Source organism: Cyanistes caeruleus, chromosome 9 (genome assembly GCF_971803275.1).
Source record: "Cyanistes caeruleus chromosome 9, bCyaCae1.hap1.1, whole genome shotgun sequence".
In the NCBI taxonomy this organism is placed as follows: domain Eukaryota; kingdom Metazoa; phylum Chordata; class Aves; order Passeriformes; family Paridae; genus Cyanistes; species Cyanistes caeruleus.
This window is the reverse complement of record NC_141709.1, coordinates 18586584-18604019: the sequence shown is the minus strand read 5'-3', so window position 1 is coordinate 18604019 and position 17436 is coordinate 18586584. Positions and strand designations below refer to the sequence as shown.

General features: G+C 40.7%; 1 protein-coding gene across 50 annotated transcripts in view; it reads right to left on the bottom strand.

Annotated features, from left to right (window-relative positions):
* ZNF644 (zinc finger protein 644) overlaps positions 1–17436 on the bottom strand; it is a 78900-nt gene that overhangs the window by 38914 nt on the left and 22550 nt on the right. For 7 of the 50 annotated variants that reach the window (XM_086902012.1, XM_086902051.1, XM_086902017.1 and 4 more), the window contains exon 1: positions 10349–10479. The exons of 11 other annotated variants lie outside the window; for them this stretch is intronic. The gene's annotated coding sequence lies outside the window, so the exon portion shown is untranslated. Of the gene's footprint in view, positions 1–10348; positions 10525–10641; positions 10898–17436 lie in introns of those variants that run through there. 32 more of the 50 variants (XM_086902006.1, XM_086902022.1, XM_086902010.1 and 29 more) reach the window with 12 other exon arrangements.

Sequence of the window (17436 nt, the reverse complement as noted above, 5' to 3'; positions counted from 1 at the left end):
GAACAAGAGAAGTTATAATATGCTGTCAACACTATCACCTTAATAGCCACTGAAAATGTGGTTTTCACATTTTTCACATCCATTCCTCAATGAGCTGCTCAGTGTTCACTTTTGGTTTGGTGACACTGTAAGGTTCCACCATTATCCATGGCCTACATAAACAGGTAAAAACTATTTCCTACCTTAGATAAGCTGTAGCAATGCAACATAATCAAGCCAGTTGTCTTTTATTTTACACTTTCATGCCAGATAGCTGCACTAGTGTTTTCTGAATAGAAACAACACACATCTCACAACTGAGGTTATACTACCAGACCTGGCAAGCAAACTGGGGAAAATGCTTCCACATCCCTCTTTGAAATGTAGTTTCTGACCACGTAGTGGTAGTTACTGTCATGAACACTCAATCAAGCCAGTCATCACCAGCACCACTACCACAGTTCACAGGTCTGACACAACATCCACATCTCGTTAGTAAGCTCCTATTTATGGTCCCTGTGTTCAATTGGACAGGTTCAACAAGCTTTCTACTAATATAGCCATCGTACAGGAGAGTTTCCTATAGTAAAATCTCAGAGTTTACTAAAGTTACTGCCTTTGCTACAAAATTATTCCATGAAAATCATTTTGCTAGGAAGCAAGTGTTTTCAAGATCTACCCGTAGGACTCGACTCTAGTTATGTAGTACTTTGAGGTCTACTTTCTAAACTGTTTAATAAACATTTATGGAGTCTCCGTGAAAGATTGCAAGAAGATACAGCAGTTCTGTGCAGGTTTCACTTCAAGATTAGGATTTCATTAATCTTTCTCTTTTCAGCCTTGAGCCCTTTAAATGCTTGTAGACTTGTTCACCTTCTTTTCTTTCAGGCAAAAGCTTAAAATCATTGATTCTTTTGCTATTTGAATTAGTTCTTCCAAATACATACAGAGAAATAGAAAAACTTTGTGTTTCCAGAATGCCACACCAGTTATCCTAACCTGTGCATATCCAGCCCATTGGCTGTCCTTAGGCATCTCATCCAGTTGGAGCTGAAGAATCTCTATACACTTGATCAGTCAGTTTTCCTAACCAGAGCAGGTTTCCCAACCAAACTTTCAAAAGCAGCTCAAGAAACAGAAGAGACAAGAGATACTCTAAGACTGTTTCATATGCTTTACGCTGGATTACTAGGATAGCACAAAAGAACTGGATCTGCATGGGCAAAGATTGCAGAAAATCAAAGAGCATAAATGGCACAAGTCATTCACATCATTACTCCGTTTCAGAACCTAGACAAGTTTAATCAAAGCACAGAAACTTGTGTATTTCCCATCCTAAAAAGGAAATAACCCCAAGACAGAAATACTTCCTTCTAGCAAGTGAACAGCTTGTGTTATTCACAGTAACAACAAAGCTTCTTAAAACAAACCAAAATCAGCACCAAATATAAAGGAAATTTTGCCATTGTTTTGGTCATTCACAGTTAAAATAAAAAAACCCTGAATACCTTGTTCAAAGGTTTCATAAGTTCACAATGACTAACATGTCCCAAAATCTTAGTGTTCTACATCAACAGAGGTTCTGTGCCTTCTTTTGGGCCCATAAATATAGCTGACTATTTGTCTACTGACTGGCCCCAGAGCTACTATGTTTCCTCATTATTGTGAATTTTGTAAGCATACAAGTTAGATTTCAAGACCTCATGTTTGTTTTCCGCTGAAACACTGAAGAAAATATACCTAACACTTGAATTTTGAGAGAATATGTATGAATATGAAGTGTGGTTTAAATGGATAAAAGGAGAAAGCATAACTTTTCCTAAAGTTCAAAGACAACATACAGAAGCATACCAAAGTAAAGCAATTCTGCTAAGAAAGTTCAGAACTTACCCAAAACCTACCTAATCAACTTTATAAACAGCTTCAGAGAAAACAAGAGCCATGAATGACTGCAGAAGTCTGATAAAAGTACAGAAATACACATGATATTGTTACAGACTTAAGAAATAACCTGTCTTTATCCTCAGATTCACAAAACTAAAGAAACTCCAACAACAAATAAAACAGAAAACGAAGGAAGTTACAGCACAGAACAGGTCAACCTCTCCAAAATTAAGCCTTCAGAATATCCTAGCAAAGCTCTTCCTTGAACCAGAAAACTGTTTGGAATTTACTATATTTAGAGGAAAACAGTGAAATTTGAATCTTTGATTTTTTTTATGAGGTATAGGCAGCCACAAAACACTTGGATTTGTACTTTAGTCTTGAAAAGCCAAGAGGATTCTGGGGTGGAGGTTTTTTTTGTTTTCTGGTCAGGGCAGGTTTTTTTGGGGTTGGGGGGATTGTCCAAACAGGATTGTCCAGTGGAAAAGTATTGGTAACGTTAATAGTATTGCATTTTTTTTCAAATAGCTGCTGATTTAACATCATATAGGTTTGTTTTTTATTTCTAAATGCTAAAATCTCCTTTAAGGATGGGAAGAAACGCTAATGAATCTAAAGAGACAGAAAACATGAAGAAAAAGAACAGCCTTGAGCAGGGAAAAACCAGAGCACTCTTTCTTCCTGAAAATGGCATTCTAGAAAATTACCTTAAAAATGGAAGAAAAGTTAAGGTAAAACTATCTGTCAGAACAAAAGTGAAATCACAGAGATATTACTTTGCACAAAAGCACCTTAGCTCCTAGTATTAGTATCACGAAGGTGGAAGAAAACTTTGATCAAAGAAGATCATGGAAACCACAACACAGGTGATCACTAATTAATCCTCCCTACTTTATATTTACATCCTTGGAAAACATATGCATCAGGAGCAGCTTAATAGATGGACCTAAAGCTGAGTTACTAGAAATATATTAAATAGAACTTTATTTAAAATAGCACCCAGTATCCTGAAGATGAAAGCGATCACCTTGCAGAAATCAAACAAACCTACTTTTCTCTAAATGCCTCCACAAGTAAAAAACCCCCAAAATACAGAAACTAACTCATCATTAATGTTTCAAATGACACGTGCAGAAAAGAAAAAAAAGAGATGAGTTGATACTCATCTCTCAAATTTCCTAATGGACATAGCTGAACTTCTGAAGAGACTACAGAACCTGGATGCCTTCATTTTTACGCAGTGTCATTACATTATCCTAAATATTGCCTTCCTTTAGAACTTTGTATGATGTTCCAAAACACAGTATTTCAACTTTTGTTTACCTGTATATAAATGCTGATAAATATCTGTAAATATATACAAAGAAACATAACTGCTTATTTGTTCTTGACATAACTCCTTAATAAACAAGTCATCATATCTCTGCTGACTTCTGGTAACACTTCACTGGATTAAAAAACGGAAAGCAAATTCCAAAGTTGTTTTTAGTTTCTAAAAGACATTTCTAAAAATGAATTCTCACAGTAGCTGTATGGTATTTTTAGAAATACTGTGATGTTTCAGTTATATAGGAACCTGGACGGCTTCTCCCAAGCACCATTTCTATTTTTTGCACTCTCCTTTGTGTAAAAATACGTTATGCCTTCTAGTGCTCATCACTGCTGGTAAAACATAGAAAAGCAATAGTAATCTTACCACTGTGGTAGTGATACCTGGAGAACAATTTTTTTCTGGACAAGCTGCTCCTCTTCCTCTCCAAATCTCACACATGCCAGGAAAGAAACAACCTCTCTCATCCACCAGCTCTTTTAACCACATGTACAGCACTGAGAATCATACTGAATGTCCTCAGCAAGTCTCACAACCCTCCAGAGTTTGGGAATAAGGGCTCAGCATTTAGGGGAATATGGCACAGAACACCAGTGATGTACCTACCTTACTCAAAAACTCTAACAAAAGGAAAGGTCTCTAAGAATTCATGCTAAGCAGCTCACCAACAAGTCTACTACTTTTCATCACTTGAGTCACTACTGTCCAACACGGCCAAGGCTTTACCCAGACACAGAAAAAGACAATCACTATCCTAAATCACTTTTGTAAGAAAACAAGTAAAATAAAACAAACATTCAATAGTTTCCCCAAAGCAAAGATCTAGAAAGACAATGGACAGTACCTACTATCTTTGGCTTACGTAACAACACAAGCAACCTTTCCACCTCAGTTTCTGCAGCATTTCAGCTCAACTTGCATTCCAGACATGCAAGTTCTACTCCGTCCTATTCTGCAATTGCTCCAAACCCTTCTAATTTTTTCACTGCAGCTTATCTAGGTTAATTCACCATCACATGTCTCCCCAACTTATCTTCCCTCTTCTACCCCAGAAAAACAAAACCTGTCACAACGTATTTTTTTGTTAATAACTACCTGATTAGAGAGTCCTAACTGCCATTTTGTTCTCAACTTTCTACAAGACAAGAAACAGTTTTAGAAGTAATTTCAGAGTGCTAATATTCACAACAATTCATACACAGTGAGGTTATTTTCACTACATGCCACAGATTCTCAGTTTCAAAGTTTTGCCCAAGAACACAAAAGATCAGGTGATTTCAATATGGCAATAAGAATGTTAAGAAAAAGGAAGCAAAAGAGGGCAGAGTACTCACTTCAGTGTGGGAGAGAACTACGGGACGCCAGCTGCAGAACTGCCACTTCCCACTCCCTGTGATAGCACACACAATCAAGACTTTCTCACAGAAGATACACTCACAGCTATGGTATTAAAACAAAAAACCCAACACTTCTGTGTAAAGAAAAAAAGTTATATTGGAAGTTTGCAGGCAGAGCCTGTCCTCTGTTGAAAATATTGTTCCTAATACCAAGTTGACTCAGTAGCAACAACAAAAATACAGCTGTTGGAAAAAAATACTCCACTTCTCTGCCCTCCCTACCACTTTTCACAGGGGAGAACACAGAATCCAGTGTCTTGGGTGAAGGCTCCTACGGATATTCGTAAGAATACACAATATTCTTAAATTCATAAATACAATAACCTACATAAGTATAAGCAAAATAATAAATACAATAACCTACAACTACTCTTTGGGTTATTGGTAGCCGAATTTTAGGATACAAATTCTATAAATTTCCAAACTCTTCTGACAGAAAAAGATAAATCCAGAAAACTAAGTTAATATCAGAGACAGTTCCTGAAACTCTACAGTCACAAAACTTGTATATGCCCACATCTGAAGATAAAGATTATCAGCAACATTATAAACATTAAGGGCTTACCAAAAGCAAGCATCAAAAATTATATCACATAGTGTTCCTGGGAGAGCTGAGTAGAAGCAGAAACAAACAAGCAGAAATACACTGGGACAACCACTCCAGAAAATAAAAACTGAAGCTAAAATACAAAAAAAACAGTCAGCCAGTACACTCAAAAAAAACCCGAACCCCAACCAAACCAATGAAAACCCTAAACCATAACCACCACCTATCACCCCACTGACTGCAGCCAGGCAAGTAACAGACACCAGTCACTTCCTACCAGCAGCAGCAAGCAGCAGCTTCAGAGCTGCCACACTTTACAAGCAGATATAAGGATGAGTTTTTCAAAAGCAGTCGCCTGATCTCCTGTTGTATGCCTTCTCTGGAAAACTCACCCCTGTCCCTCCCAAAGAGCCACACTGGGAAAGCAGATGGGATAAAGCACAACTCAATGCCATCAACGTATCAAAATATTATTCTGTGAAAAGGCAGGCAGAAGGGATTCATTACTACATTTCAATGCTTACATTTGCTAAGGAATTCCTTGTCTTTCACTCCAATTAAAAATGGCTGCATCAGGTAAAAGCCTGTAAATAAAGGTAAATTACGCAAGAGATCATTTGCTGCGGAAAGTACTTTTACAAATGGGTGCTAACAGTTGGTCCAGAAAACAGGGAAGGTTATCTCGATTCATGAATTCAGCTACAATTGGACCAATCAACAAGGCACCTTTAATTCCTCCCATCCTGTTTCCCAAAATGCACCCTCTCTCCTTTCTATTGCTTTGTTAAAACCAACATTATCAAGTAGCTATTTAAGGCAAGCAAAAAATACAAATCATTCATACAAATACAATCATTCAAATACTCACATAATATGTCCCTTTATGAAGAAAAAAAGGGAGACTAAGTATGGTAAGTATCTAACTTATAGCATTCAGCATACTGTGAAGTTACAACACACTAACAATACGCCTGAAATATTCCTAAACCCAGACATCTAACCTTTATTCTGATTTGAGCATGAACTTTGCATAAACTGGATTAAGTTTCAAGAAATACTGAATTACTAAATAGCCCATCATCCTTAAACTAGTTAATTACTTGTAAGACAAAGCATTCAATATCAATCAATAAACATCAACTAGAGAATTCCATTTCCAGTATCTGGATTTAATATGAACCATCAGTTCCCATACCAAGAGCATCACAATTACTTCTACTGAAGTGAGAGGTCTCTGTAATCCCAAATTTGCTCAAAAGTATGATATCAGTTAACATTTAGTGTAACCAAAACACACATACACACTATTAAGCCACTCTCTTCCCCATTTAACCTCACTGGCAATGCAAGGGAACGGCTGCAACATTTTGTCAACCTAATAGCTGCTGTATACAGTTGAACAGTGACAGAAAGGCAGCACAACTGGATTTAAAAGAAATTATTTTATATGACATTATTTTATAGCATATTTCATTATGAAATTTTAAAAAAGCTTGCTCCTTCTCCTCTACCACTATGGGTAAATCCTATAGATTCTGGGTAGACCTGGTACCAAGATTCACTACATGACACTGAACTGCAGACTAGGTAAGTAACAGTGTCTATCATGCTTTTTGAAATTTTGAAAACAACACATATTACAAGTTTATGCAAACTTATTACATGGTCCTTCTTGCTTAAGAACTGTGATTTGAGCATCAAATTACATCCCATAGGAACACTGCACTGGAGAGGTGCACGGCATTTGCATCTGGTTTTATGTGGCCATTTCACATCCTTGCCATCAAAGCGCTTTTCTACAATTCTGTGAACTAGGTGGGCATGCCTTCTACCATCACTGCTTGCATGAAAGGGTCATATTAACTGATCTAAAGGACACAATGTATACAAGCATTGAAGTTTATGCAAGCTTTCTGTCTGGATTTTTCAGGGGTTTTATTTTTTTTTTTTGTTAAATAGGCATCAGGATATTTTTTCATGATACCACAAAAGTATGAAATCCTTTAACTCATTCTGACAGTATCTTTACGTACCTCAGACAGAGTGACCAACAATCACAATTTCCACAGGTAACTTAAGCTCTTTATGCAGTACCAATATGAAGTTTGCATCTACATTCATAAAAAAATGCAGCAAGGAAAAATGTTAATTAACAGAAAACAGCTTACAGATTTGGCTTATAGGCAGAGTGCTCAAGAAGACAAATAAATCGATTTTCAGACAAGACAAACTAGTTTTGGTTTATTTTACCAGGAATTCCTTTACACTCTCAGTAGAGTGGACATTATGTTCCTCTGAACAAATCTGGTTTTGGAGGTTATGCCAAGTTTACCCAGGCTTAAAATCAATTTAAGTGAGTGCAACATTGTTCAGTTTTATTGTCATTTTCCCAATCTCTGGATACATAATACAAAATGCTCTGCAATCCAAAGCACAAAGGAAACTAATTTAATGTGGCTTGTAGTAACTAACCTTGGAGCAATGCATTTGGTACTAAAAGAAAAAAGGGGATAAAACAAGTGTCTTAAGGCAGCCCTCTGATAGCCACATCACTTGAACTTTGCTAAAAAGTTGTTTGAAAATGTAAAAATATGAGGACAGTGTTTCTGTCACAGTGAATCAGCAGCTGTTCAAAAACCTTTACTTCAAACCAACTTGAGGTGAAACTGCAGAGCAAGTGACATAACCATTCTGTATTTTCTCCAGTTTTAAATTCTCAGAGCTTTTAAAAGCCTGAAAGTGTTTGAAGCTAATAACTGTGTGTAAGCATGTGTGTGCTTTATTACCATCAAGAATTTTATTCCTTTTTCAGTTCCATTTTCTCCATAAGTGACTTGAAAAGGCTTGAATTAAAAAAGAATACAAACTAGTAAGCTGTGCTAATAATTGCAAGCATAAGCACAAACTATTACTCAAGAAATTCCACTGACATTCAGCGTCTATATGAAATTCAGTATTTTAAAGTCAAAGGCATTGCCATTTTTGTTTAATATCCTGTTTATTCATCTACTGATGCTCCTATTTCTATCAATCTTTTTTGTATTAAATAATCTCACAAAGATGCTCCAAGCGGTCAGTCCCTTAATCTCCTACTAGCCAGGTCACCTGAGAGTTTAACTCCCTTTCTGCATGAAGAACTTTCATACTTTCCTAGGCACATTCCTCCTAATGCTACTAAGCATAAATCAGACACTGGACTTCATGAACCTTTAAGGAAAAAAAAAAAAAAAAAAAGTCAGTAGTACATCCTTGTTTGATTGGTTTTGGGGTTTTTTTTTTTTTTTTACAACTTATTTTTTTGTGATATTGGCCCAGGACTTTTTTTAATTAAAAAACAACAACAACAAAAAAAAACCCAACAAAAACCATGCAGACTGATCAAAAGAGAAAAAAATGCATAAAAAGACAAGTCAAGTCTTTTTGGTGACATTATGGGTGTTTTTCTCTACAGAATTCCTGTTCCTTGGGTAGGTCCTTTTAGTAAAAATGAAATCTGTTGCAAACATCAGAAGAAACTATTCAAAGATATTCTCAAGATTATTAATTTCATTTCACACTGTAATTCTTGTATAACTCTGCACCATATCCATCTGCAGTTACATTACACAGTCTTGCAACATCAGCTCTGATTCTAAGTCAGTGTAACAGGATTGTCACACTGCACTGCTCTTTGATGCACTCTGCTTAAACTCCTCTCCAATAAGAAAACTGCTGCATTTTCTCTGCACCTAAATGACCCACTAAAAGCTTCCCCAGATTTATTCTGCATTGTCCAATCAGTCCATTTATTTTGTCCTCAAATCACCAATCTTGCACAAGTCAGGCAGTAAAGAGTTCTACACAGAAGAATCAAATTAAGTTACCAAAAGTCTGAAGCACTTCACCCTCCACTGTGAAGAATCTTCTCTTTAAAATTTGTTTTATCATTTGAATCAAAAATTATGTTGCAACTTGTATTTAAAAACCCTGTCAATTAATTAATATGTTAATTCATTATTCTATACAACATGAAATAACTTCTCACTCTAAAATCTGGTGCACATTCATTCCTCGTATGTGTTTGAAAGCAAAGTTCCATGACACAACCTTCATAATTAAATTATGTGCTGGAAAGGGGGGCAGGAATCAGAGTATCACCGCAAATGAGATTTTACTTAAAGGGCTAGAGCTGTACAGCATTGATGGAAACCTATTTTGATATATCATATTTGTTTTCCATTACCACTTGATCTGTCACTCTACCACGACAGAGGTATTGCCAACAAGCTGAAGGTTACACACAAGCCGTAAGAAGAAAAAAACTTTCATTTCACACAAGTTCGATTTGTCAAGATGATACTCATTACTGCAAGCTGGTAACACAAACTTTGTCATAGAAACCGCCAGATCCTGAAGCTGCTGGGAGCCCGAACACACGACTTTGATACCTGAACTGGTAACTTTTCCCTTGCTGCTGTAAAACCACCTCTGCGCCGGGAGCTCTACTACCGCTCCCGGGGGCACACCGGCCAGCGCCGCGGCGGGCCGGGGACTCGCCAGCCCTTTGTACCGACACCAGGCGCTTCAGAGCCTCTGCATACCGAGCAGGAGGGGAACGAAGGGGAGGGTGAGGAGCGCACGTTCCCCGTGTCCCAGGACGGCAGCAGAACCTTTCTCGGGCTGGCCGCCAGCTTAGGGGAGCAGCGCGGGCGAGACCCGCAGCAGGGAGACGCGCGGCGGAGCACAGGCGGCCCTGCGGGACCCGCCGGGGCGGGCGGCGGCAGGGCACGGACGCCTGTGGGCCTCCCAGGGTGACCCCGGCCACCCTCGAGCGACGGCATTGTCCCGCCCGGCCGCCCCCGCCCGCGGGCCATTACCTGGCTCCCGCGGCCGCGCTGCCGCCGGCCCGGCCCCAGGCCCCGAGCGGCGGCCCCGGGTGGCCCAGCTCCTCCGCGCCTGGCAATGGCGGCCGCCCCGCTCCCCCTCCCCGCTCCGCGCTCACTGGCTGCGCCGCTTCATGTGACCGAACAAAACCCTCCTCGACACAGCCCTTTGTGTCCCGCCCGGCCGGGGCACCGGGAACGCCGCTCTCCGGCTCGGGGGGGTGGCGAGGGGCGCTTGAGGGGACGGAGAGAGGCGACAAGGCGAGCTGGAAAAGGAAGGGCGGGGAGGGCAGCGCCTGCCGCGGCTGCTCGACCTCCGCCAAGCCACCGCCCCGGCCCGGCCACTTACCGCGGCGCGGGCGGCTGCGGCCGAGCCGCGGTGCCGCACCAGGTCGGAGGCGGCCGCCATGTTCCCGATGCGGCAGGATGGGGCAGAGCCGCCCACTCCGCCACCCGCCGCTAGGGCGGCCGGCCCGGCCCGGCCCGACCCGGCTCGGCCCGGATTGGGTGGGCTCCGGTCGGCCCGGCCCGCGCCCTCCGACCTGCGGGGCCCTGCGCCTCCCGCTTTCCCCCTTCACTCCGCGGCCGGGCGGGGGCGGCGGGGGCGCGATACAAAAAAATAAATCGTAACGGGAAACTCACGGGCTCGCCGGGCTGTGCGTCACGCCGGGGTTACGTCCTGCGCGCGCCGTGGTGACGTCATCGCGCAAGCCGCCCGACCGCCCCGCCGCTCCGCGCGCGGCTACACGCACACGCACACACGCGCGCACGCGCCCCACGCTGTGCGAAGGGCGCACGCGCACGGCATTCTCTCCCCCCGCAGGGAGCGCGCGCCCCCTCCCCGCCGCGGCAGGCGCGCGCCTTTCCCGGTCCCGGGCGCGGCCCCGCGGGCTCGGAGGAAAGGCTCCCCCCGCGCGCGGAGGAAATGTCCCCGCGGGCGGCTCCCTAAACGCGCCGGGCGCACGACGCCGGCTGCCAGCGCGGCCGCCACCCGCCCTGCGGGCTCCCCTCACCTCCGCCGCGCGCGGGGGCGGGCGGCCCTTCCCACAGGCCTGGGAAACCAGGTCAGGTGCGGCAGGATCTGCGCCGGAGCGCTCCCGAGCCAGCGGGGAGGCAGAGGCAGGCTCAGGCTGCTGCGGACGGTGCCAGGGGACGCGGGGAACCTGAGCCAGCGGGCACGGCCCGGGGGGCGGGAAGCCACGAGATGACAGAAAGACACGTTCGGTGCCATTCTCTCCTCAGATTAATGCTGCGGAAGCAAACCCCGGCTCACAGAGGGAATTCTCCCGGAGCAAGGGGAGAATGCTAAGTGCATAGAGACTGCTTAGATGAGTTAATCTTTTCCTTTCAGACTTGCTGGGCCCGGGGGATTTCATACTAGAGTGAGAAGCTGCTAAAGGCAACGTTAGAGGTGTGAGCGGTGGTCAGCGAGACAACAGATACCAGGAGAGAGGAAGAGGAAAGACGCGACACTTGTCATTCAAAAGGGGGGAATAGGTAGAGCCAAGCACTGTCAATCATTACAGCTTCTATTCCCAGAAAAGTACTGAAGCAAATAATCACACATCTTTAAGTACATGATAACTAATGAAGTGGTAAGTTACAGCCAACATAGATTTGTCATAAAAATCACATCAAACCGAACTCGTCCCTAGCTGTGACAGGATAACAGGCCTTGGATGTGAGTAGTGCTCTGTTGGTTATGGCTTGACTTGAGTAAGATTTTTGACACCATCTCAGAGAAGTATTAATGGAGCAAGCAAAAGAGATAACATAATGAAATAACTGCAGTGGTGCAAAATTACATCAGCAACGTTTCACTGTGACAAATAGCACAACAGCAAATAGGGTTCGCTGCAGGTGGGTACGTTCTGAGTGTGGTACCAAGTCTAATTATATGAGTGACAGAATATAGTTTACATGGATTGGATTTGCCAACAATGCCAAACTGGCAGAGCTGGAAGCATATTACAGCAAAAGAAAAAAATTTAAAGTCTTCCTTAAAAAATAGTTGCAGAAATATGATGCAATTGAATAAATACAAGTGCCAACTTCAACATTTAAGCAGGAAAATAACAATTGCACAATTGCAAGACTGGGAACAGATGAATAAACACCAGGTTTACAGAAAAGGGGCTGGGGATCAGAGTATATCACAAACTGAACATGCATCAACAATGTCACACCGTTGTGAAAAAAGCTGCAGTACAGAGAGATGCATAAACAGAACTGTCATATCTAGGACATAGGAAGAATTCCTCATCTTTAATACTGGTGAAGCCTCATCTGTATGTTCAGATTTGGCCTCTGCATCTCAAGAAAAATTTCTTTCAAAAACTTCCAGTAGAAGACAGTACAAGGAAGACGGGGGGAAATTTCACCATTTTAAAAGATGTGACCCTAATTGAAAATAGGAATGCGTGAGATTTTTTTAGTCTAGAGAATAAAAGACCATGGGCGGAAAAATCCATTGTTCACTGCAGACAAGGCTAAACGTAACAGCTTTAAACTGTACTGAGAAATTGCAGTTAGACATTAGGAACAGTTCTATTATGATATGGATAAATAAAACTGGCATATATTCTCTACAGGATCCTGTAAATATTACTAGTATGATTTTTAATATTAAGTTACGTATCTGTAAGAAAAATATAGAAGCATTTGACTGCTGTGAAGTAATGAAGGCACACTAGGTAATAATTGTTTTCAGCATAATTTTCTGTAGCTGCAGTTACTATCCAAATTCCCAGATATCTGTTCTGATCCTATTTTTTTTCTGACAAAAGCAAATCCCAGAGGCATTTAAACATTTAATGTGTTGCCAAGATCTTATGCACAGGTGTAGATATCCCCTTTGGGAGTCTTTGTCATGTTACAATCAGTATAGCTGTGTGGCAACATATGTCACATGCTCAGCTAATTTGCTAATTTATAAACTTTATATATCACTATATATCCCACATTTAAAAATAATGTGTGTGTTAGTGCTCATGTAACCATCGTCTATCACAGCTTTTGCTTTTCTTTGCTTTTTCTCCATGGTACCAGAGGCTAATTTTCCCCAAAATTCATTAAATTCAGGGGTTTCTCTGGAGCTTGCCAGTTAGGAGAAGGCAGTGTGAGTGGTTTATGTTGTGGGACTGAGACCCACCAAACTCAACTCATTAGAGATGACTAAAAGGCCATTAAATAGGCCAATTTTCAATCTCCACTGAGTTAGACTGAATTCAAACTGATAGCCCACAGGCAAAAGGCTATGAATTTCATTAACAGTACCCCAAAGCATTCAGTCCCCTAATGAGTGCTAATATTATTCTTCTGAGAATTAAGCTTGTTTTCTGAAAATACACATTTATAAAATCGAGTCCTAATTATTTTGGAGCTTGTAAAGACAGTTTTTCCACCGCTTTTAAACACAAGAAATATCACCATCTTGTACAATCCACAGATTCCTTCTAAGAGTCTTACATCTTATGTGCTCCATGCTAACCAAAATACAAACAAAAATGTGAAAAAGCAAATATTAATACTACCCCTATGCTTCTAGCTGAAAATAATATATTTTATTGCACACAATCATTTTAAGGTCATCACATTTATTCAAAATAATTTTATCCCACACAAGGTAAGATTTAAGGAACAGCAATTCTTGCTTCAATTCTGCAACTAATAACTTAAGGAAACCACCAAATTCCATAAAAAGAAGAAGATGCAGTGTTTTATTATATTTCACATCTATTGTGAACAAGTAAAATGCTTAGCATAAGAAAACCTGAACTTCAGTTCTAATGCTACCAAATCCCACAATTTATTAATAGTTTAAAGATATCTAGCAATTTTTTAATCTCACAACGTAATACTTGAACTAAGAAGCCCAATTCCATTAGCACTAGTGGACTCTTAAAAATGCTTATGATTCACATAATCTGTGGATCAAAAGGAAAATCCACATTTGCTGTGAATGTATACAGCACATAAATGCAACATTTCATTAAAATGGTAGTGTGGTAAAAGATTATGTCCAGTGGTGTCAGAAGTCTTTTTAGATTCCTAATTCCACTCCTGTTGGCATTTATAGTATGTGAAAAATAGCAGATGATCTTAAAGGTTGCCTGATGGATTAAGAAAACATGAGAAATAGATACAAAGTGACACAAAACTGGGATTGTATGTCCACATAAAATACAAACTTTAGGACCAGGGAAGCATTTTAATGTCCATAAAAGAACATGTATGGCCAGTAAAGAGCCACACAATAGGATTCTTGAAAATCAAGCCAGATACTGCACAGCTGGCTTTTTGTTTGCAGGAATTCTGGCTGTGTCCTGTATTATTTCTCCACCAATGCAGACAACACCTAATAATGGTTAAAACAGCATTTAAAAATCTCTCGAGAGAATGATGCTGGTAGCTCCTCCTGGTCATCAACATGGCTATAAAAAGCTTAAACCAAGACAGGTTCTTTCAAGTTAGCAGCAAAGCATGATTAACTGGAACCAATTTAGAAACTGTTTCTTCATATAAACGTTTCTGTAGCTGAAGCTGCAGAGGGAGAGTTGGAACAGGTTTAAGCTGAAGCATTTTGAATGAAAGAAGACCGCAAATGCCTCCTTGTAACATACAGCAAAATCCCAAATGCCTGGAGGGAAAAACTTTTTAATGATAATTCCTTACATTTATATAGCACCTCTAATTCCCTAGGACCCTAAGCACTTCATTAACTCTATGCAAAAAGCTTCACCATGGAAATATAGCCACTATATACATCATTCCTTGAAAATTTCATATTCAGTTGACACATATTCTGGTTATCCTGTGTACAGCAAACAAAACAACAGATAAAATATTAAGCTATATAATTTTGTGTTATAGAACAATTTAAGGCTGTATGGTTTACAAAATGCTGTCATGGAATGGATGCATCACATTTAGCCCATTCTTTTTCCTTCTCCGTTTACTATTTCAATCTCATCTTTATACCATAGCCCTTGGTAGGAAATGTTGTCTTCCATAACATTTTCAAAACTGAAATTCAGACAAAAATGGTCTGTATAAGGAAAAGTAGCATCTTTTATTAAATACAATACTACAGCCTGAAATAGTAGAGTTTTTGAGTACCTAAGATATACTGATGGGATTTTTTTAAGGTGAGATGGTTGTACTAATAAAATCACTTATCTTTATGTATAAAGTTTATCTTTGTCTTTAGACCCTTGTAACTACAACAGCAAGCACACAGAAACATGGTATGAAAGATATCTGTTTCATGCTCAACTTGCTAGTGAGTTTTTCTTTACAGAGATGTTTCTGGTTTCTGAGCCTTTGTTACAATGATGTAATGCTGATTTCACTAACATCGACGAATTTAGGAACTCAATGTACTGGTTGTTTCAACAAAGAGTAATCAACATTATTTCAACTGAAATATTAGAAGAAGTAATAAAAAATTATTTGGAGCAATTTAATTTATTTCAACATTGTAAAAACCAAAAGGGGGAAAGTGACTTTTCCTAATCTTTTTTTGCTGCTTGAGCTCTTGATTCATGTTTTGCTGGCTTGTTTGTTTCACAGGCTCTTTTAAGGTACAGTTGTCAATGCTAATTAAAGAGGATTGTCTCATCTTGTCTATTTTTCAGACAGAACAAAAAATGTATTTTATTTATAAATTTAGTCTCTGCGATAAATCAAGATATTCTAGTCATCTTTGTCAATATGAATTAAACTTTTAGAATTATCAGTAAAATAATAAGAGAGCACCAAGAGCATATAGGTAAAATTAAAACCATTAACCATTAAACCTATGTCTCTCTTAACAGTGATCCCAATATAAGGTTAGTTCTGAAATAAAATATTTTGCAACAGAAGGGTGTTTAGACAGCGTGCCTAGGGAAACATTACTGCTTGGCACTGTGGATTGCCTTTAGAACTGTCCTACTCTTGTAAAAGTTTGAAATCTCGCAGCTAGGAGGAGATTGCTCAGATTACAGATTGCTCAGAACAAAGACAACTGCCACTCTGTTTCCTCACTGCTTCTGTCCATAGGCAATGGGACGAAGATTTCCGTGTCTGTTGCTCAGACCTGCTCCCCTTGGTAGGGCCTGTGCTTGCAATTACAAAACAGCTTTTGTGAGGACAGCAGCTCATTCCCTGCTTCCCACAGTCATCTCCTGTTCTCAGTCCCACCACTATGGAGTGTTCCTGTCATCTGCTGCTGATCAGATGGGAGCAGCTGCTGGGGCAGCGCTGCCTGCCTGGCACACCAGGCTCCATTCTTAGCTGTTCCACAGGTACCACCACAGTAAACATTATCAATTACAAATCCTGGATTAATTATCAATACCTTAGTCCTTATGGGTTTTTTATTTCATCACGTTTTATTCGAATTCATCCTCCATTAAAAAGACAATAGCTAAGCCTACCTCTGTGTTCCTTTCAGGAGGATCTGCCACCTCTCTTCTCACATCCGAGTTACTGAGCTCAAGTCTCACAGAATTCAAAGATCACAAGGAAGCAGACTAGTGTAGGAAAATACCACCATATATTATAACACTGAACTTCTTAAAAACAATGCACTGCCTTGGAGAGCTGCCATTTGCATCACATGCAGGAAACATCAATATATGAAAATATTATATGAGCAACAAAATCATAACAAGTTTCTTCCTGAATCTGTTGATTAATTATAATTTAGTGTGAGAGGAAGAAAGCAGTGGCAATAAACTGGCCCTCAACAGATAATGGAAAAAGACCTAGATCTAATAGGTATAAATTATCATACTTCTGCTTAACTGATGATTCAGTTCACATTATAGTGCCAAAATGATACACAGGGAGAAAACAGAAATAGTAATTTCAAGATCCTTGTTTCAGGTGTCGCACTGGTATCCTTAACATCCCCTTGCAGAGGTCACTGCACAAATGAATCCAGCTCCAACCACTATGGGCCACGTGCCGGACCTTTGCCACGACTGAGCTACGCTGGCAGAGTGCTAGTGACGAGAGGGAAACTGTGCTAGGCCTGAGAGTGTCATGTTCTGTCTCCTTCAAGGTGTGTCACCCCACTTCCTACATCCCTCTCTGTGACTAGCACCAGGGTCACACTAGGGTCACACCAGGGTCACACCCATGGCTGCAGCATGTATTAGAGACCAGAGCAAAGTCAATGTGGAGAATTAGTGACAAGAATCCTTTGAGGCACACTCCATCTCCCAAGCTGTGACTGCTCTATGTCCAATGAGGGACACAGGTGGCACAACAGGGGGAACTCACCTCCCTCAGACAAGGACCATTTCAACACCCTCCCCAAAAGGAAAGGGCTTTGCTAGCCAACCCCCACCATGTCTGTACTTCAAAGTCATCCGACCAGATGGAAGCCAGGACAAAGATCCAAGTGAAGACATCTTCACCAAAACCCTTTGCCTTTAGAACCAAGTTCCA